Source organism: Cornus florida, unplaced genomic scaffold, assembly GCF_030987335.1.
Source record: "Cornus florida cultivar Cherokee Brave unplaced genomic scaffold, ASM3098733v1 CherokeeBrave_3.0.0_Hap2_Chr01, whole genome shotgun sequence".
In the NCBI taxonomy this organism is placed as follows: domain Eukaryota; kingdom Viridiplantae; phylum Streptophyta; class Magnoliopsida; order Cornales; family Cornaceae; genus Cornus; species Cornus florida.
In genome coordinates, this window is record NW_026775571.1 from 8,676,764 (window position 1) to 8,700,613 (window position 23,850).

The window sequence follows — 23,850 nt, forward strand, 5'->3', positions numbered from 1 at the left end:
TGACTCGCTGCACTCTTGCCTTTCTCTGGCTTTGTGTGGTTGTTATTTTGCTCGGATTTCATGCTTGAACTGGGCATATGGTTTACTTTTGGAGAATGGGTTCTTGCCTATCTGTTGTTGCTTCTCTTTTGTGGCTGTGGGTTTTTAAGTTGGTTCAACCTCTTTGGGAAGCGTGGTTATTTTGGGCAGAAGTCTTCTAGATGTGAGCTAATCATTGCCCCATTTGTTGTTGAATTTTTGTTCTTTTCTTTTGTAGAGTATACAATCTTTTCTGTACACTATGTATGTGCCCTATGTGGGCTGTGGTTCTGTTGCTTCAGGGCTCCATTTAGTTTTCTTTAGGTTTTTATAATGTGCTGCGTTGTGGCGAGGGCAACCTCATGTTTTGGTTTCTCTCATCGCTTTCTATGTTTGGTGAGGGTATGCCCTCGGATCTTCCTTGTACATTATTGTTTCATTTTATATAAAAAATTTCCTCCATTTAAGAATAAAAAATAAAAAATTATCTCTATCTCGTATAAGATTACTTCAACTACTCATGTTATGAGACAATGTTATTTGGAGGTCATTGTTAAGAAGGTAAAAACATAAGAGAATAGGAATATAACATTTAGTAACAAGGCATGCAGAATATTTAGAAGGCTAGTTTAGCCATTTTTTATTATTGGATGGGACATGGTCCCAATCATTCATTTGTCTGTTTTTTTTTTTTTTCATTTTTCTTTTACTTTGTTAGCCTATTCTTTACTTGGAAAAAGATGACAAACCTTGAGCATGAAGAATCCCATTTCTAGCAAATGGCTTGAGCATGACCTAGGACAAGTCATACACCTGATTTATTTATTTATTTTGTTTATACTCATGTCAAATACTTGTAAATTATGTGAGAAATAATTCTTTTTTTCTACTTTTGTATGCACATTCCTCTCTGCTATTTATTATTAATATTATTATTTTTTGTTTTGTACAGGAAATCCAAAAATTATTTGGTTAAGAGCTCAAGTTCTTTTGTATAGGAATCAAAGGAGGCTACAGGGGTTAATATATCGAGCATCACTATGACTTTCCATGGTAAGTAAGTACTATATTCAATCGAATGTTTTTTTTTTTTTTTTTTTTCATTTTTTAGTTATTTTTAAATTTTATTTTATGAACTTATTAACTTCAAGTTTTGGTCTTCTTGTTTTTCATGTGTATGAAGACATCTAAACAAGCTGGTAAAAGACATAAAAACGACTGTTTAGTTTCCATTTCTCTAGTGGCACGTCAAATAAATGAGTTACTGTGCATATTTGAGAGGGATTCTAGTTCTCCGCATACTCCATAGGCCTCATCTTTTAGTCTCTGGGCATTTATTTTAATAAGGCCTAAGAACCCATTTGATATCCTTAATTTCAATGAACTATATATATCAAAACTGCTTGGAGTTAGAAGCCCAGATAATTATATTGTGTGCATATGAATACAAAAAATGAAATTATTGGCATTACTCCATTCCCTTTCAAGAAATCAAGGACTTCCAATACAAGATGCTTCAACTACTATTGCTAGAATTTGTCTTCTGAACTAATATGTGTATAGTGTTTCAACCCTAGTGTTTTAACTCCATTATGTAATATTACCATAATGGAAAGCTTGCAGATTGGTTGACTATGTGTAGCTAAATGTTTCTACTCATATAGTTGAAATTTTTATTTGTTACTCATGTATGTTATTTTATTTGGAAACATCAAGAATTCATGTTGAGTAATCAAGAATATCTTTTGTTTGCAAGTTGCGCCAAAGAAGTCACTACTAATGCTCAAGTTAAATTTTTTATGTCTAATAAAGCATTGGTAAAACATTTGTAGAGGGAACTATCTAGACTGGAGAATGATAGTCCAAGAGTGAATATTGCCACATCAGGATGCACTGCATTACTACGTGAGAAAAACATTCGAATTGAAAAGGTAATGAAGTAGTCTTTCACTTTTGGTATCAAAATTTTAGTACTTGTAAATATATACATTTGTCTCCTTTTAAAACTAGACTTGATTACTTTTAACATTCTACACATGGATAATATGGTCTCAATAAGATCATTCATACTTAATCTATCTTCCTAGCCTCACCCTTAGTTTTTTCTTACAAACCTCATTTCAGTTATGGTGAAATTATGAACAAGTTTATTGTTGGTTTAGCATTCTGTTTCATTCTACATGGCTGGTCTTATTGTTGGCTTACAAATTTCTTAATTACCATGTACTGTCTATTTAAATAGTTGGTATGGAAGAATTTTTTTTTTGCCTTTCATCTCTTATCAAATGTGAGTTTATTGACCAAAAGGAACTTTTCTAGCCTCCTCTCCTTTACCTTTTCCTTCCCTTTACTTCTTTAAGGCTTTTTAATATTTTCATTATGTTGCACAATTAAATTACTAAACTTGATATATATATATTTTAATTACAGAATGTGATTGAAGGATCGATTGTTACCGTCAAGATATTGTACGGACAAGGGGGAGCTAATATATATTAAAAATCGATGGTTATGTTCTTATTTTGCAAAAGATGATTGTTTCTTTTTGAATTTAGTGGTTTAATTTTTATTCCTTGTTGACATCAACATATTGGATGGCTGGGAACTTTTTTAATATTCATATTGGCTTAAAATTTTTTTTTGACACGGTACTAGACTTAATGTTTTTGGTTTAATTAGATTTTTGTTATTCTAATTAATACATGTTATATTGTATGTGGTTATGCGATGTGATGTGCGCCTTATTTTTTTAAATTGAAGACAGGTATCATTTGTCATATTGAACATAGGTGCAAGACAGATTGTTAGTTCCATTAGAAAGAAAAGGGATTCTATACATTTTTTTTTTTTAATAAAAAAAACCCCTTTTGACAACATGTGATGCATGTTTTTAAAATAAAAATATTAACGACATATATAGAATGTTGTAATGGACGTCATGATAGGACATAATAGTAGAATTGTTAAAAGGGTAAACATAAACACAATATGCTTCGCGTGTCATTAATGCATGTATAGACGACTTTCAAATCACGCTGTTAAAGAAGTGCGTATTAACGACGCACGAGAAGAGTTGTAAATGTTTGAAAGCAACATCCATTTGGTTGTTTAACAACATTACATTTTAGAATTAACGACTTGTAAAGCACACCATGAATAATATAGACTTTTCACTGCTTGTTCAGTAAGAGCATGCATATGCATGTCGTGAAAACCCTCTAATAACTTGTATCGCATATCATTAAAAGCCTTTTTCCTTTTAGTGTACGTTGTGTTGACAGTGCTCATTACAGGCAAATTAGGGTTTATAGGTCTGGTTCAGAAGGTGATATTTGGCTATAGAGTCACTTAGGGGAAATTAAGTCTTTTTACACATGTACTCTATCATTATACATTTGTTTGGGATACCACATTGTATTATACTACTTGGAAATGCACTTTGATCAAGTGTTCACAACAGTAGCTATAGGATTCTATAGATATTGATAAGTGTCCCTTACCAGGGTATTTTGTTCATTACAAATGAAGATCAAATATGTGACACGTGTCTTGTGGTCCTAATGTTAGAACATGAGGCTTGTTATGCATTTCTTAGTAACTAAGCTTGATATATATTGCTGATATACAAGTTGTCAAACGTTGTGCAGTAGAAGACAAAGATGTGTGCTATACAAAGGGCATTGTAGTCCTTTTGCTAAGGGAATGCTAGAATATTCCTTGGCCAATCATTGGTAAATGGTGCCATGTGTATTTCCTCATTAGTGTAAGAATTTGAGCTAAAAGTTCACTATATATATCCTATTATAGGGTTGAGCCTCCTTAGCTTTGAGAGAGCATCTTTATGAGCACACTCGAAGACACCACAAACAATGACCATTTCCTGAGTTCTAAGACCTATTTGTAAGCTGAATTCATCTAAAAAATGTGTATTGAGTGTATGAGTGCTTGATGATGATGAAGGTATCTGGTTGCAGCTATTTTTTGATGCAAGAAGGCCTGGTTTGAGTAGCCATATTTTGTTCCAGCCATTTCTAGAGATTTATAAGGTCTAAGGCAAGTTTGGTTCACTTTTTTACATTTGTAGAATGTTTGGTTGTGACCATTTTACTGATGTAGTTATATTTAATGTCTCAGACCTATGTATATATTTGTTTTATTGGCTTAGCTTGATGATTTGAGCTTATAATCATTATATCTTGTTGTGAGTTGCAATATTTCATCTGAGCAAGTTTTTATAGTTGAATCAAAGCTGTTGAAGTTGATATATGCACAAAAATATGGTCATTTGAGATTTTAACCTTGTAAAACCCTAGTTCTTGAAGATTTCTACTATATAAGGCTTGCTGTGTACTGTGACTCTACATACATATTGATTATCATCTGAGTATTTCTATATTGAATATATAAGGCTGTGGCATTCATCTCTTGGTCTATATTTATTCGAATTTCCAATTTTTCCCTTAGACTACGATTTCTGCAGAATGAAGACTATGTGTTGGTTGTTGTTAGTTTGAGCTGTGTTTTTCACTCCTTTCATTTATATAAGCTAAAGTAGAGTTGCTATTTACATATTTTATGTATTTGGTGAGCTATGAGAGCTCAAAGGGTCCAAGCAGGGGTGCTTAGGACATGAGGGAGTGTTGTTGAGCACCAAGTAGAGTTAGTGTGTGTGTAGAGGCTGTGAAAACTAGTGTTTCATCTTATACAAGGGTGTGTGCTGAGAGTGAGACAGCTGAGTGTGTAACTACTTGTGTGATGCCCCAAATTCGTAGAATCCGGTGCATCGACTGTAATGATGTAAAACCCGACCCGATAACGGATCACAAATGCGGAAGCTAAGTTATAAAGGTCAAATGGTACCTCCCAGCACCAATGGCACCCGAAGAAACATAAACTAGGTCATAATCACCATAAGATGGCTCATACAAGGTCAAAAGCGTAAAATAGAAGCGTAAAAAGAGTAATGACATGCTGAGACTGGAGTCCAAACCAGGTCTGCAAACCAACAGACAAATTGGTTGACTAAAGACCTGTACCAGTCGACTGAAATGGGACATTGACTACCAGTCTGTCGAAATGAGAAATCAGCCTGTCGGTAGTTGTCCCAACAGTAACTTTGGCTACTACCTCAGAATTTTAATTAGTCTAAAAGATACTGGTTGACTGAAATGGGCTACTGGTCGACCGAAATGGCTCAAGATTCTGCAGAAAGCCAAAAAAAATGCAAGGGTCCTCTTAAGTCTCAAAATCCCAACATACATTGGTCCAACATGAACTTTAAAGGTGTGTAAGTGTGAGAACACATACACAAGTGATGAATACATGTGAAAATGAAATACAAATGGCTCTAAGGCCTCATTACATATCTTGATCCAAAATATACACCATACATCATGGTTACCAAAAATACATCAAAAGGCCTCATTACATATCTTGATCCAAAATATACACCATACATCATGGTTACCAAAAATACATCAAAAGGGCATGCTAAACACTTTGTATGCATACAAAACAGGTGTGTCCAAAACACTAAATCCACAACAAACTAAGGGTAATGGCCATCCATGAAAAACACCTCCTTACCTGAAAAATGTATAATCAACGGGTGTGAGTAAATTGAATTACTCTATAAGAAAATGCATTATGCGGATAACCTAAGGTTTCAATGGTATTGCAAGGGTAACATAGATTTAAACATGTAGATCATGCCTCCTAGTGTCTAGTCTCAAGGTGAAACTAAGGAATCATCCTAAAAATAACTTTGAAGCATTTTAAATGAAATCCATAACAAGTAAATGTAATTAACCAAATTGGAACATCCAATGTCAAATAACAAGCTATAATTATATAAAATTGTCAACTTAGAATTGAAATACGAAATCATATAATAGGAATATCTTGGACACGAACATCCGGTTATGAACATCACAACCAAGACAAAATTAGTTGTTTTCGGGCTATTAACCCGCAGGGAACTACCCAAGTGTATATTGGGGAGAACTCATACCTCTCGCACTAGAACTGAACTCTAGCCATGTCAACGTAACAAATGCCCCGAGTATTTTCCAAATCAACAATAATGTGCACAACATAACATATGTATACAATGTACATAGATCACCTTCCATGCATATATAAGATTGGAAATCACACATTCCATTTCCTAAGTCTTCAAGACTAAATATAACATGATATTAATAAGTTCATAATGTGAATAAGCTTACATTAGTATTATGATATCAATCATAAAGAATCAAATTATACCAGTATTGTAAGCCTTAAAAATTTAACTAAACAACCATACAAAATTTAATTGGCAAGAAGAATATAAAGATACCACAATTACATTTCAATGAAATTACAAGTAATATAATCCTCTTCCAAATAAAATAACAAGCTTTACAAGATAATAATTACATACATGCTTTGAGTAATATGAAATCCTAAATCAAGATATATAACCCTCATATATATACAATCCTACAACTCACACAACATGCATATAACATATGGTAAGCTCAAAAGCACAAAGAAATGCTAAGGTTATAAACATACTACATCCCTTACCTCACTAAAGAAAGACTCTCTAGAATCTTGAGGAAAATGAGCGAGGATGGAATCTAAAAGAAAGGTCTTGTAGTCCAAGGTGCAAGGAAGCTTTTGTCTTTCAATGGTGAAGCCAAAAGATGAGTGGAAGGTGGGCAAAACCAAGCTCTAAGGTGAGTAACAATGATGGTTTAGAAAAGAAGATGAGAGGAAGAAGAAGATGAAGAAGTAAATCACAACAAATCCCACTCACAATATGATATACACATCACTTTAACCAAGACTAGCATTACCTCTCACACACACACATCCATCACAACCCTCCACTTGTCACCACCATAAGCCTCCACACAAAACATAAAATCCACCCTACACTTGGCATCATCCAAGCCCTCCACATGTCACCAACAAAATTCAACACATGGTCCAATGAAAAAGTGACACTTGTCACAACTTTACAAAAATTATAAAAAGGTCCCTCCACAAAATATCTTCCAAAAATAATTGTAAAAAGGTTCCTAATCAAAAATATCTCCAAAAGATAATCGTACAAATACCCCCAAAATGAAAATGTCTCCCAAAGAAAAAATGAACATATACCCCCATAAAACATAATATAAGGAACATGCTTTGTTACACAATTAAACTATGCACTAACAATAAAATAAATTAAAGTAAATGCATGAAATGTTGGAAACTTATTTTAGACACCAAACCCTACCTCAGGTCCTACAAAACCTAAGGTAACAAGAAAAGAAATAATAAATAAATAAAATAAAAAGAAAAAGAAAAAGAAAAAGAAAAAGAACAAGAATATTGCCGGAAAAAGAAAAGATGACACGGTTATCATAACTTGTATATAACTAGTGGATATTACATTAGATATGGCTAAGAACCAAGGTTTTTGATCCTTGTAAAATTCAAGTGTACTTATGGTTGAGTATTTGAGCATTGTGTGTGTATTGAAATCACTCGAAGTGTAGAAAGAAGTTAAGTATGAGAACCAATTCACCCCCCTCTTTATTCATTAAATATCATCATTAAATATAACATAACATGGATAATTGCACGTAAGTTAAGAAACATATATCAGATTTTCTTGATATTGGGAACAATAAGCACGTTATTAAGAGATAAATGTGAATCCTTAGGAAAAACTTGTCCTGGTCCAATATGTGTAAGTGGTAATTTTTCATCATTACCCACCATAACATAATCAGATCCGATACAAGGCCTTAAATCGGAGAGAGTACCTAGATCATCAATAATGTTGGTCATGGCACTAGTGTCTGGGAGCCATTCACTTTCAGTAGGTGTATTGAGATGAATTGTAGCTAAAGCTTGGGGAACTTGGTCATCTTGATAGTTGTTATCAAAGCAATACCAGCATTTAAGAGCATTGTGACCTTTTTTTTTTTAGCAAATTTTACAAATTTGACACTGAAGAGAAGTGGAAGTGTTTTGCCTCAACTTTGAAAGATGTTTAGATGTTATGCTTTACTGAGAATTGTGTTGGGTATAGGTAGGCTGAGAATAAGCATGAGTGAAACCCCATCCTTTTGACTTAAAAGAGGGATTTTGGCAACGTTTCTGTTGTGAGCGTGAAGTGGAAACGAATGCGAGTGCAGGATTTGCAAGATCAAATAAGTAGGACTTGCTGCATTATTCATGACCATGCAATAATGGAATTAAATCATTGTAAGAAGGAATGGGAGGTTTAACCATAGCTATGGAGAGAGAATCATACCGCGGTCCTAAACCGTTTAAAATCCAAAATACCTTTTTTTTCTGATCAGGTAATGGTTTTCAAATGGCATTAAGTTAATCACAAGTTGATTTAAATTTCCTAATGTAGTCATTGAGAATAATAGATTCATCTTTCTTCTCTTGAAGTTTCAGAAGTAATTCAAATTTACAAGCCTGAGAATCTTATGAATAAGCATTGGATAAAGCCTTCCAAACATCGAACGAGATGGTAAGGCCAACAACAGTCCTGAGAGCTTCTTTAGAAATAGTAACAGTGAGCCATGACTTAACCAGTCCATTTGTGCGTGTCTATGCCACCAAGTCAGGGTTAGAAAATTTTCTTTCATTATTGATGCCATTGATCTCACCTATAGGTGTTGGTGTGTCTCCTGTGATGAAACCACGAAGATCTTGACTTTCAATCAAAGATAGATCTTGTGTTTCCCACAAGATATAGAGATAGTTGGAAAAAGTGAGTTTCAGAGATATAAAATTCGCTACATTAAGATTTGCATGATACGGGTATTTTGGATGAGGATGTGTAGCCATTGGATTAAGAAGATAGAACTAAGAACGTGGAAAGGAAATCTAGATGGATCATTCTCTTTAAAGCTTTGGAAGCTTTGATACCATAAAAAATATATATATAAGAGGGGCTAGTAATTATTTTCAACTCAGGTTATCTTTCCATTCAAGAGCACACATATATAGAGAGTGTTGTACAACAAAATATCAGTAAAGTTGTTACAAAAAATATTCTACATATCTTTGATATTTCAACGAATCTAAATATCTTTGATATTTCAACATATCTCTTAATACTTTTAACGTATCGATATTACCCGTAAATATTCTAGATAGCTAAAGATATTAACAACATATCTAGAGAATATTGATGATCGTGTCATCTTTGTCCTTTTTTCCGGCATTCTTTTTTTATTATTATTTATTTTTTTAATTATTTATTTATATGATTTATTCTTTTTCAGCGTTACCTTAGGGTTTTGTTGCGCCCGAGGTAGGCTTCGGTGTTCGGAATTGATTTCTGGTACCACATGCATTGCATTATATTATATTATCTTTTATTACCCGCGTATGTTTTAATTTTAATGAAAAATATGCTCGTTTATTTTTATTTTCTGGGGGTATGAATGCATGGTTTCTTCGAAAATATTTTCATTTTTCAAGGTGTTTTGTGAAATTAAGTTTTTGGAATATTTTGCCTTAGGGACCTCTTAACAAATATTCTTTAAGATATTTAGTGGAAGGACTAGCATGAAATTAGGAGAAAAAAGTGACAAGTGTCACACTTTCATTTGGCCATTTGTCGACTTTCCATTTGATACACTTGGAAGCCTAGGATGGTGACAAGTGTAAGGTTTGGATTAAGCCTAGTGAGGAGGCTTAAGATCATGACAAGTGGATGGTGGATGCATGTGTGTGTGAGAGAGGTAGTGTTGGTGTAGTGTGTTTAACTATCAAAGGCCTTAGGGTTAGTGGAGTTTCTTGTGACTTAATCTTCCTTACTTGAACCACCATTGTTGCCACCTTGGAACCTTAGCCACCATTCCCATATTTCGACCCCCTTCCCTTGGGATTTTGGTCTTCCACCTTGCAGACAAAATTTTCCTCTCTTCCTTCTCTAAAACTCATTTTCACAGTTTTTCCATTTGCTTTCTTTTGCCTTGGATTCTAGAGGAACAATCCTCTAGTGAGATACTTTGATGAACCCTGAAACCCTAGCCTCCATTTCTGATTTTCGACCCCCTTCCTTTGAGTTTTTGATCTTCCACCTTGAAGAGCAAATCTTCCTCACTTCTTACTAGAACACCTTTGCTCAATTTCTTCATTTGCTTTCGTTTGCCTCAGATTCTAGAGGTTCAATCCTCTAGTGAGGTAGGGATTGTCTTATTTTTATACTCTTGTTATATCTTTTGTTCCTGAAGTTGATATACATTGTATGCATGTATTTTGAATTCTAGGGTTGTATCTAGATGCATATTACATGAAATTAACTTAAGGCTTTGTATTGATTAAGGCTTTTACATGATCTTTAACTTGTGTTAAGTTTGTTTCATTAAGTGATGTTTTGAAATCTAGAGATTTTCATTAGTGTAATTTATAGAAATTCTATATAATCTTTGTCAATAATTTAATTGTGTATTTGATACTATGTTGTTGTTATCATGGATTTTAAACTAATTGTATACTAGCATAAATGGATTTCATAGGTTGTTTTTATAGTAGTAGTTTAATTTGATTCACTTTGTAAACTTGTTCATGTAATTTTCATTGTAGTTTTAGTGACTTGATTGTATAACTATTGATTAGTTTACATTATTTTAGTATTGTGACATCTTTGATATAATTTACTTGTGAGTAAATCATAGTGTGTGTGTGTGTGTGTGTGTGCCACCTTGGCCTTAGGAGCATGGTGATCACCATTTTATTCATAAAAATTCATTTGGTTATAGGTTGTGTGTGTACGACATGCATAACATAATTGAAGGATGGACACCATCCAAACATTGAAAAAGTGGACATCGAGTCTATTGGGTTGAAAGTCCCAAAGAACATTAGCCAATGGGGTGTGGAAGTATGCCATTTGTTTACATCAGATTTGATTCCGCAGTACATCTTATTGCATCTTGGAGTCGCATGTGTGAGTTGCATCATAGTGGAGTCATTGTGTAAGTCGTATTGTAGTTCTTGAAGTAGTGTATACTTTGTTATTCTTCTAGCTTTGTGGTAGTTATTCTCATAATATTGTCTTATTGTTTGTTTTTGCATTTCATTTCAAGTTGACATTACTTGAATTATAACTTGTTGTTGGCATTGGAAGCACAGTTATTGTTATAATCTTTGTCTATCGTGGATTGTGTTTAAATATTTCAAATATAGCTTAGGATGATCCCTTAGCTTCCCTCTTAAAACTAGACGTTAGGAGGCATGATTTACATATGTTTAGTTTATATTACACTTGCAAAGAATCATTGAAACTTTAGGGTATACGCATATACTTCATCCTACTAAATAACTCGTTTACTCACCCTAGTTGATTTGGGTCTTTTTCAGGCAAAAAGACACTACTTTGGATGCTCAACATCCCTAGCGTGGTTTGTGTAGCATTGGAATACCATTTATGTACTTTTGACATGTAAGTGTTAGCATGCTTTTGTTATCTTTTGTTGTTTTCAAAGTATAACTTGTTTATGAGCCTAACTTGCTTCATTTTGAACATGTAATATAAACTTAAATGTCTTATTTTGATTCTATTTTAACATATATGTAATGAGGCCAATAGCCAATCTCTTTTGATGAATGGAATGTATGATAAATTTCAACGTGTTTTATTTTCCTTGACGTAGTTTTTCTTGGGGGCATTTTAGGCATTCCATGTTGCATTTTATTTTTGGTTCGGACCATGGTTGATTAGAAAACTCATTTGGGGGGGGGGGGGGGTTACTTCACAAAAAATTTTCCAAAAAATCCTGTTTTATCCTTTAAAAATGCACATTTTCAGAAAAATCACCCTCGCAGCAAATCCACTGTTCACTGTTCGCTAGCCTTGAGCGAACGATTGCTCCCCTGAGCGAACAATTGCTTAGGCACTTTTTGACCAAGTCAACCGTTTATTGACACTGTTCACTATTTGCTGGTTTTGAGCGAACGATCGCTCAGGCACTGTTTGGGCACTTTTCACCATTCGTAGTCACTGTACATCGTTCGCTTCTCTGAGCGAATGATCGTACCTGAGCACATTTTATAAATTTTTCTAAAATTTCAGAATTTCATATCTTTTTCGTTTTAACTCCAAATAATGTGATTTTTGAGTCAAAGTTTATTAATTTTTCATTGTCTATCCAATGATATGTACGGTAGCATCCATTATAGTTTTAAAAGTCCATTTTACCCCTATAGGCACAAATTATCCATTTTAAAACCTTAGCTTCCACGTTGTTTTTTTTTCCAAGTTCCGTGACTCCTCGAGAAGTCACATTGGCATCTTAGAAGTGGTGTCCATATCTAGAGGCACTTTTTCTTTTCTTGCTTCCGCATTTGGGATTCATTATCAGATCAGTTTCAGGTCAATCACAGATGCACCGGGTTCTTTGAAATACGGGGCATCACAGGTGGTATCAGAGCTTGAGGTTTGAAAATCTTAGGACGTGACATGCTTTAATGTGTTCACATATTTACGTGCTTATGTGTTTAGAAACACCTTTTATATGACATGTATACTTATGTGCTTAAGTGTTTAAAGCTTTTACGGCATGACTTAATATGATTTAAGTGCTTATGTGTTTTGTCATGTGGGGTTTTGACAGTGCATTCATTGGCGGGTTGCATTGGGTTACCTTTTGGTCTTTATGCATTGTTAAGTGCATTTTGTAGAACAATATGTTAATTGCAACTTGTAAGTGCTATGTGTGTATACTATTTGTTTATCATCCTTCGATTTTAAAGTATAAGACACGAGACGTGATTGAATGCAAGTTGGTTAGATATTTAAAGTTTTGAGTTGACTTTTTACCAAATTATACTAGTTGATTGTTTGGCCATCACATGTTACGTGTTTCACGCCTTGTGATGTATGCTAACTGTTAAGCATGATTAAGTGTTAAATGTGTATGTTGACTTAGTGTTAGGTTATGAGCATACTAGTTACTACTTGCGTTGTTTGTTTTGATTTATGTCTACTTTCTATGTGACAGAGCATGTCGTATGTGAATTATTTGCTACTTGTACAAGTATATGATCTTATTACCATGTTGTATGCTAAGTGTTCAGTGTTCATATGCGTATAAATGAATGTATTCTACGTGCTTAAACTGATTGTAGTGACAGCAGGAGATGTAGTTTAGTAAAGTGTTTTATCTTAAGAATTTTCTATGTGATGCGTATGATCTTAGTAGCCTTTTACTTATTTCGTATCTTGTTTTGATTTTGTGCATTATTCATGCTCGGTTGGGCGAGATTAATGGTAGGGCATTATCTCTTAGAGTCTATAGTATTCTTAGATACGTCTTTGTCATTTAGGACTTTTTCCTTGGGTAGAAGGATTCACTTTGCAAGGTCTCTAATGTGGGAGCCTTCTTGTCTATTTTGTCGGTTTGGGAGTTTTGAGACTTTAGGTTGATGGTTGATGTGAGTATGGCTCGTGTGAGCGTAGAGTAGTAATATTTGTTTGGCGGGATGATACGTGGGCCATGGAGGCACCATTTCATCTCATTTTCTTTTGTTGCTTTGTAACGTAGTCGTGGTAGTGTCTGAGGTGTTGGTATCATCTCTTAGGGCTTCGTGGTGATCTTGATGTGGTGACATCATTTAGAGTTTCGTTTCTAGTGTCATGGGACAGTGAGTCATGATTGACTTGAGTTATTCTTTAGGAATGAGCAGTTTATTTTTTGTGAGCCTCAACGGCGGGGTTCTCATGTCTAGTCTTCTTAGAGTGATGGTCTAAGGACTGATAGGTGTGTTGACCTAGGATCCTTCTTTTGTTTGCCTTGGATAGCTCTTACGAGCTACGGTTAGGATGTGAGTGGTTTCATGTGGTAAATTGCATTAGTTCAATTAATTACTCTCCCTGGTCATTGGAGACTTGGGGTTGTGTGTTAGGATTCCGGTAGAATCCTATAGAGTTCCCATCGGACTCATTGGCATCTTGAGATATGTCTTTCTTGTGCATGTCCTGTGATGGTTAGTGTTGGAACTATCTATTACACTTGTTGTTTTATGTTGTCATGTTGTTCAGTGGTCCCTTTGAGAGACATTCTATTTTACTTGTGATTTTGTGGCTTTGTTATATATAATCAGCCTTACATGTTTATGTGCCTTATCGTTTGAACATGCCTTAGAAATATGTTTAGGATATGTGGCTATGTATTGGTTTATGTGATGATAAAGAAGATGCATTTTCATTTGCTATATCTATTTAACATGCTAGTACCATTAGTGATGTATAATGTGTCGTCATGTACTTGATCCCTATATGATAGGTAGCTTATTTGATTGCCTTATGTAGACTATGTGATGTGTTAGTAAGGTGTTATTTAGTTTATATGATTTGATATTGTGAGTAAGTGCTATGTGAGTGTCAAGTGCATACATGGGTATATTATGTTGCATTGATAGTGTACATTTATTTTAAGATTATGATATGGTCATTATATATATGTTTGTTTTATGATGAGTGACATGGTCCTATTAAACATTTTATGTTTGTATTTTATTTCGGTGTTTCATTTACGAGTTTTATCTTTACATGGTGGTTATGTTATATTATTGTTCCTACATTGATGCATGAGGATTTGTGACCTTGGTTTTCGGGATTTTGATGTGTGAGCTACGTGGTAGACTTGGGTTTTCGAGGATTAGGTTATCCATGATAGGGACCTTGATTTGGTGTAGTGACTTTTCTTATGCAGCCTTGTAGTAGGTATGATTGAGGATAGTATGAGTTTAGGTGTGATTCCTTGGAATGAAGCCTAGTTTCATGATCATTGTTAACTTCTTTAGAGAGTTTGGATTTTGAGCTATTTTGGGAGACTTGTTGACACTTAGGTTTTCTGATTCATTTGGGGTTTGTCACATTGGTGTTAAGTGACATCTCTTTTTGATTCTCTTGTAGAGAGATTTTATTTAAAAGATAGGTTTGAGGTGCGATACTCAATTTGGAGACTCGCTGTGTTAAGGAGACTTTGTGTGTAGAATTTTTGATGTATTGTCTTGTGGTCAGGATCATTGTGACTTGGGGATTTTTGTTGCTTTTATGATGTTGTGAAGTTCGATCCATTGTCACTTGAGGGCACAGACTTGTCTGGTTTTGGATTCGTGTTTGAGGATTTAAGGCCTTAAGCGTTACGGTGCCTATGACATTGTTGTCAGAGTTTTGGGATTGGCCGAGATGGTGCGGTTGGACGTCTTTGGACCATACCCCAACTCTTAAAGAGTGTCTGGTTGCCATAATGCTTTCGCCAATGATTGTTTTGTGACATTGATGTCATTTATATCGAGAGACTTCATGGGTAAACTTAGTGGGGGCATGTTATGAACTAAGGCTATATATCATTATATTACCGTACTAAATTGTAGGCGGGTGCTAGTTGTCGATGATGCTACCTTACTGACGAGTATGTGTAGGCGAGCTCTAGACACTGTCAATGTAACCATACATTTGAGTACGTTGTGGGTGGGTTCTAGTCGTTATTCATTCTGCCATCTTGCCTTTAGCTAGATACCTTGAGTCGATGTGTTGTTATTTTGGAGTTCTTTTGGTGATTGTCTTTAGATCTGTACGTTGGTTCAGATGGAGATGTGTTTCACGGTTCGGTGATTCCCCGTTCTTTTGTTTGATCTTGAGGTTTTGGGAGTTGTCATTTAAAACTTAATGATGTGACCTTGTGGCTTGTCCTTGTTTTGTTCTCCATAGGGTGTGTCTAATTTCGGGGACGAAATCTCTTTAAGGGGGTAGGTTGTGATGACCATGTCATCTTTGTCCTTTTTTTCGGCATTCTTTTTTATTTTTTTATTTGTTTATTTGTTTAATTAATTATTTATTTATTTATTTATTTATTTGATTTATTCTTTTTCTGCGTTGCCTTAGGGTTTTGTTACTCCCGAGGTAGGATTCAGTGTTCGGAACTGATTTTCGGCGCCACGTGTATTGCATTATATTAACTTTTACTGCCTGCATATGTCTTAATTTTAATGAAAAGCATGCTTGTTTATTTTTATTTTCTGGGGGTATAGATGCCTGGTTTATTCGAAAACATTTTTGTTTTTCAGGGTGTTTTGTGTAATTAAGTTTTTAGGATATTTTGCCTTAGGGAACTCTTAGCAAATATTCTTTGAGATATTTAGTGGAGGGACTAGCTTGTAATTAGGAGAAAGTGTGACAAGTGTCACACTTTTATTTGGTCATTTGTTGTCTTTCCATTTGATACACTTGGAAGCTTAGGATGGTGATAAGTGTAAGGCTTGGATTAAACCTAGTGAGGAGGCCTAAGATCATGACAAGTGGAGGGTGGATGTGTGTATGTGTGAGAAAGGTAGTGTTGGTGTAGTGTGTTTGACTATCAAAGGCCTTAGGGCTAGTGGATTTTCTTGTGATTTCATCTTCCTCACCTGAACCACCATTGTTGCCACCTTGGAACCCTAGCCACCATTCTCAGATTTCGACCCCCTTCCCTTGGGATCTTGGTCTTCCACCTTGAAGACAAAAGTTCCTCTCTTCCTTCTTTAGAACACCTTTTCACAGTTTTTTCATTTGCTTTCATTTGCCTTGCATTCTAGAGGAACAATCCTCTAGTGATCGAGGTACTTTGATGAACCCTGAAACCCCACCCTCCATTTCTAATTTTTGACCCCCTTCCTTTGAGTTTTTGGTCATCCACCTTGAAGAAAAAATATTTTTCACTTCCATTACTAGAACACCTTTGCTCGGTTTCTTCATTTGCTTTCATTTGCCTCGGATTCTAAAAGTTCAATCCTCTAGTGAGGTAAGGGTTGTCTTATGTTTATACTCTTGTTCTATCTTTTGTTCTTTGAAGTTGATATACATTGTATTCATGTATTTTGAATTCTAGGGTTATATGTAGACGTATATTGCATTAAATTAACTTAGGGCTTTGTATTGATTAAGGCTTTTACATGATCTTTAACTTGTGTTAAGTTTGTTTCATTAAGTGATGTTTTGAAATCTATAGATTTTCATTGGTGTAATTTATAGAAATTCTATATAATCTTTGTCAATGATTTAATTGTGTATTTGATACTATGTTGTTGTTGTTATCATAAATTTGAAACTAATTGTATACTAGCATGAATGGATTTCATAGGTTGATTTTATAATAGTAGTTTAATTTGATTCACTTTGTAAACTTGTTCATGTAATTGTCATTGTAGTTTTAGTGACTTGATTATATAACTATTGATTAGTTTACATTGTTTTAGTACTGTGACATCTTTGATATAATTTACTTGTGAGTAAATTATAGTGTGTGTGTGTGCGCGCGCCACCTTGGCCTTAGGAGCATGGTGGTCACCATTTTGTTTATAAAAATTCATTTGGTTATAGGTTGTGTGTGTATGACATGTATAACATGATTAAAAGATGGATGCCATCTGAACATTGAAAAAGTGGACATCGAGTCTATTGGGTAGAAAGTCCCAAAGAACATTGGCCAGTAGGGTGTGGAAGTACACCATTTGTTTACATCGGATTTGATTCCGCAATACATCTTATTGTATCTTGGAGTCGCATGTGTGAGTTGCATCATAGTGGAGTCTATGTGTAAGTCGTATTGTAGTTCTTGGAGTGATGTATACTATGTTATTTTTTTACCTTTGTGGTAGTTGTTCTCATAATATTGTCGTATTGTTTGTTTTTGCATTTCTTTTCAAGTTGACATTACTTGAATTGTAACTTGCTGACATTGGAAATACCATTATTGTTATAATCTTTGTCTATTGTGGACTGTGTTTAAATGTTTCAAATATAGCTTAGGATGATCCCTTAGCTTCCCTCTTGAAACTAGACATTAAGAGGCATAATCCACATGTGTTTAGTTTATATTACACTTGCAAAGAATCATTGAAACTTTAGCCTATACGCATATGCTTCATCCTACTGAGTAACTCATTTACTCACCCTAGTTGATTTGGGTCTTTTTCAGGCAAGAAGACACTACTTTGGATGCTCAACATCCCTAGCTTCATTTGTGTAGCATTGGGATATCATTTATGTACTTTTGATATGCAAGTGTTAGCATGTTTTTGTTGTCTTTTGTTGTTGTCAAAGTATAATTTGTTTAGGAGCCTAACTTGCTTCATTTTGAACATGTAATATGAACTTAAACGTCTTATTTTGATTCTACTTTAACATATGTGTAATGGGGCCAAAGGCTAATCTCATTTGATAACTAGAATGTATGATAAATTTCAGCATGTTTTATTTTCCGTGACGTAGTTTTTCTTGGGGGCATTTTAGGCATTCCATGTTGCATTTTATTTTTGGTTCGGACCTTGGTTAATTAGAAAACTCATTTTTAGGGAGCCGCGTGGGGGGAGGGGGGTTACTTCACAAACTTTTTCCAAAAAGTCATGTTTTAGCCCTTTAAAATACACGTTTTCAAAAAAATCACCCTTGCAGCAAATCCACGATTCACTGTTTGCTGGCCTAAGCGAACGATTGCTCAGGCACTTTTTGACCAATTCAACCGTTCGTTGACACTGTTCACTGTTCGCTGGTTTTGAGCAAACGATCGCTCCCCTGAGCAAATGACCGCTTAGGCATTGTTTGGGCATAGTTCACCATTCATAGTCACTGTACATCGTTTGTTCCTGAGAGCGAACGTTCGCTCCTCAGAACGAACAATCGTACCTAGGCACATTTTGTAAATTTTTCTAAAACTTCATAATTTCACATCTTTTTCGTTTTAACTCCAAATCATATGATTTTTGAGTCAAAGTTTATTAAGTTTTCGTTATATATCCAATGGTATGCACGGTAACATCCGTTCCAGTTTAAAAAGGCCATTTTACCCTATAGGCACAAAATGTTCGTTTTGAAACCTTAGCTTCCACGTTATTTTCTTTCAAGTTTCGTGACTTCTCCAGACGTCACATTGGCGTCTTAGAGGTGGTGTCCATCTCTAAAGACACTTTCTTTTTTCTTGCTTCCGCATTTGAGATTCGTTATCGGATCAGTTTCGGGTCAATCACGACGCACCGGGTTCTTTATAACATGCGCCCTCACAGAATATTTATATATTAACAACATATCGTAGTTGTTACGTTATGTTAATGTAGCCCTAGGTAAAGGGTGGCCCCGTGAGGGAGTGATGGAGAGAAGTAGTTACGTGTTTGGTAGAGTGAACACAAATGGAAAGAGGAGTCTCGCTGAGTGTACAGAGAACTCTAGGGTAAAAAGTTAGGTATAAATTTCAATGTTGGTAGTTCTCTACTATTGTAACATCTCTAGATGATTATAGTATAATTTCTCATGATCCCTGGATGTAGTCCAAAGTTAGGGGTGAATCGCATATATCTCGTGTTTGTTTGTGATTTTTTTTGTTCTTTCGCTTTTGTTGTATCCCAGCAAGTGGTGTTGGTTTGTCTTGGGATATTTAGCCTTTTATGTGAATAAAATTCAGAAAATACAAGGGGTCTCAACAAGTGTTGCAACGGGGTTCAATTGTAGGTGGAGTCAATCAATCATCTTGTTTGGTCACGATGGTCAAAATCGTCATGACAAGAATCATGCAATGAATGGATAACAAAAGAAGGAATCATGCAACTCGACTTCTCATTTTTCAAACAAAGTTCAAAAATGTCCCTTTTTAATCATTTGAAACTCACAAGTGTGATCACAAAACATTTCAACAATAAAAGATCATTTTACCTAAACAATACACTTGAATCAATCAAAACTTTTCAAAGAGGTCCATTTGAAATTTTTATGCATTGAAGACAAGACTTAGCATTTTCAAGTTCAAAGATACAAGATTAAAAACAAGTCATGCTTGCAAGTAATTAAAACAAATTAGAACACATCCATGCATTTCACATTCAAGACAAGCAAATGAAACAAGACAAGACTATGCTCACAACATTTCAAACTTTTCAATGCCATTACAGTTCAAAAATATTTCAAGTCCAAAGAAATTTTCTTTTCATCCAAAATATTTCTTTCTTTTCAATCCAAAATCAACATCTTAACTTCAAAATCCTTTTCAAATTCTATTTCAAGTTCAAAAACAAACCACATGCCGTTTTGGAATCAAAGTTTAAATCCAATTTTTTGAAAATTTGGCATGGTTTCCCCTTTAAAATGGACTTTCCCAAAATTTCAAAACACAATAAACATTATATATTACAGCAATAAAAAATATATGGCATTTAAATCAATCTCATTCAAGCAATTCAACAATCAAATAGGGACACCGCCCACAACAATTCACAAACCCAATTAAAGTGTTGCCCATTCTCCTTCTAAACTACAACAAACTCCACAATCCACTCTGCAATGTGTGCCCATCACCATTAAACCAGAATCAAAAGGTAAATCCACATTTAATTGTTCCAAAAAATTTTAACAATTTTTTGCATTTTTCATTTTTTTATTTGTTTTTAAATCTTTTGAAAAAAAAAAAATTTATGGTTTCAATTTATAAATATGCAAGATTATGTACAAAGGACAAATAAAGTGCAAAAAAAATAAATAAATAAATAAAAATAAAATAGAAATAATAAAAATAAAGTGAACAAAATAAAAATAAAAACATTTGGCATGTACCCTACCCAAAGAAGTGAAGAGGAGGGTGAAATGAAGTGATTTGGGTGAAAATGAAGATTTTCAAGCCTTGCCGGAGTTGGAGAAGGTGACCGAAACTTCGCCGGAAAGTTTAGAGCTCGCCGGAGGACGATTCAAATCCTCCTTGGCCTAAATCAGCCGGAGATGATGAGGATGGGAGAATTCGAGAGAGATAGAGCGAAGAGAAAGGAAACGGGCTTGCCCTTTGGCCAAAAGCTTCGCCAAAAACTACGGAGGAAGTGGTGGCGAAGTGGGTTTCATTGGGTGCCGCCGAAAAATGAGAAGAAAATGGAGGAGGGGTGTGGTTTGGGCTGCTCGCTGGAGGAAGATAGAGAGATATTGATTGAGAGATGAGAGGGAGAGAAAGATGGAAGGAAAGTTGAGAAGGTTTGTGAAAGGTCGAGGAGAGAGAAAAGAGTTGGCCGAAGGGTGAAGAGAGATGGAGGAAGAGAGAGAAAAGAAAGAAAGAAAAAGAAAAAGAAAAGAAAAATAGGGGAGGAGAGAGAAAAAAAATAAAAAAAAAAATGAATTAGGGTTAGGAAGTTGAACAGCCAAAGCATTTTTTGGAATTTAAAAAGACGCATTTTTAATCGATCGAAGGACTTCGATCAATTGAATACTTAACTTCGATCGATCCAGAATGAATTTTGATCGATTGGAATGGACTTCAATCGATTGAGATGGATTTCGATCGATCGAATTGGAAGGTGAAAAGTCCTCAATTTAGTGGGTGCGATCGATTGAAGTGGAATTTTGATCAATCGAATTTGAGTTCGATCGATCGAAACTCAATGGAAGTGCACAAAAGGCATGAAATTTTCCGAAAACTGGATTTTTTAATTCAACTCATATCTAGACGACGCAAGAAACATAAAAACAAGAAATAAGGGAGGAATAGGGTTATGAACCCTATAAAACACACTAGTATTTAACGTCTCTAGCAACATGTTGGGCTCTTTTAGTCCAGATCAAAAATCTTGTTATGCATCACCTCCTTGGCGGGGTGATTGGAATTTTAAATCCCACCCAACAAATTGTTCCCTAAAGAACTTGTTGGATTTGATTCAAATAAGATTGATAGTCTTTTGTCAAAGCAATTCTTGGGCTTCCATGCCCTTTCAACATTTGATTTGAAAACATTTTTCTTTGAAATCTTTTTAGAAGACAAACCATTGGAAGTTTCAACATCAAGCAAAGACTCAATTTTTTCAAATTCACTTTCAAGACATTTTTCAACAACACACACTTCTTCATGCTTATCCATGAAATTGGGGGTTGAATTGAAAATGTTCAACTTCACCTTCATATGACCAAATGAAATTTTCATTATCCCCGTCCTACAATTTATGTTGGCATTAGCGGTTGCCAAGAAGGGACGGCCAAGGATAACGGGAATTTGGCTCTTGGGATTTGGGACCGGCTCCGTGTCAATGACAACGAAATCAACCGGGAAGAAGAACTTATCAATTTTAATCAAGACATCCTCAATAACACCCCAGGGTTTTTTGATGGATCGGCCAGCTAGTTGCAAAACTACTGACGTCGATTTTAAGTCTCCTAAGCCCAATTGAACATATACTGAATTTGGAAGAAAGTTCACACTTGCTCCTAAATCAAGAAGAGCCCGGTTAATGACATGGTCACCAATGATGCAAGAAGTAGTAGGTGAACCAGGGTCTTTGAATTTCGAGAGAGTGTTATGTTGCAAAATGGAGCTTACTTGCTCGGTTAAAATAATTCTTTTTTGTGCTTGGATCTTATTCTTCCTCTTTAGAGTGCAAAGATCTTTCAAAAATTTGGCATAAGTCAGAATTTGTCTAATTACATCCAAGAGAGGAAGATTAATCTTCACTTGCCTAAACACTTCAATTATCTAATTGGCTTTGGTTTGTTGTTTTTCAAGAGAATTGGATCCTTTTAAAGCATCCAGAAATTGAGCCTTGGGCTCAAAAACTTTTTCAAAATATTTTTAACACAATTTTTCAAATCATTTTTCAAAACTTTCTCAACAAAAGGATCTTTCACATTCAATGAAGGAGGAATAGGATGTGAGACGGGACGGGTGTCAACTTTTGGTTGCACCGGTTCACTCTCTTCATTTTGAATACCAACTTGATTATCCACAATTCTTCCACTTCTCAAGGTTGTCACCGCATTTACATGTTCAATTGTGTGACCTTCCGAGGAGGAATTGGTCTCCACAAAAAATTATTGCTTTGGTGGTGGATTTAAAGGCATTTTTTTTTTCCCTAGAATTCAATGTACTAGCTATTTGCCCGACTTGGGTTTCTAGCTTTGCAATGGATTGGGAATGAGAATGAAGTAATTGGGTATTTGCCTCCAAAGTACCCAAAGCGGTCAATACTTTTTCCTCAAAAGCAGGACTCCTAGAATTTCCTTCAGAATATGAAGATTGATTAGGAAAATGGGAATTTGAAAATTGGTTACCATGTGATGCTTGGAAAGATGATCTATAACCTTGGGAACCTTGGCTTTGCATTAGGGGTGGAACATACTTGCCTTGAAAACCGCCTTGGGGAGGGTTTGACCGTTCCCCTTAGCTTTTCCAAGAGAAGTTTGGATGGTTCCTCCACTCAGCATTAGAATGGGTGCCATAGGGATTATTCCCTTGGTTGACAAATGCGGCATTCAATTGTTTATGGTGCTCACTTTGCACATGTCCATAGGAACAATTGGAAGTAGAATGTAAAACACTAGAACAAGTCATGCAAGCTTCATTGAAAGTATAATGATTATGACTAGGGGAGGAAGACACTCGATTCACTGAATTTTGGTTGATCAAAAATTGATCAAACCTTTGGGATAAAGATTTCACTTCGGCGGCTATGTTATTGGAATTGTCAACTTAATACAAACCGACATTCTTCCTTCCACCTAGATTTCTACCATTTTTGGAAGATAAGGATCGATGCATTGAATTCTCACTCATGCTCTCATAAAGACGTCATACATCATCCTCGTGCCTATCAAGATATGAACCACCCATAGAAGCATCTACCATTCCTTTAAAATTATCCGACAAACTTTCAAAGAAAAATTGCACCAATTGCCATTTAGGAATGTCGGGATGTGGACACTTCCTAAACAAATCATTTAGGCGCTCTCATGCCTCATGAAATAATTCCCCTTCCCCTTAAGAAAATTCACGAATTGAAGTTCTCATTGCATTGATCTTTAAAATCGGGTAATACTTTTTCAAG

At 35.1% G+C, this 23,850-nt stretch overlaps 1 long non-coding RNA gene across 1 annotated transcript; it reads left to right on the top strand.

Moving 5' to 3' along the window:
- Nucleotides 1-575: 575 nt before the first annotated feature.
- On the top strand, nucleotides 576-2,738 carry LOC132296418 (uncharacterized). The gene is made up of 3 exons (XR_009478579.1): nucleotides 576-1,071; nucleotides 1,851-1,949; nucleotides 2,449-2,738. It is a non-coding gene; the product is annotated as an uncharacterized LOC132296418 (long non-coding RNA).
- Nucleotides 2,739-23,850: the final 21,112 nt, after the last annotated feature.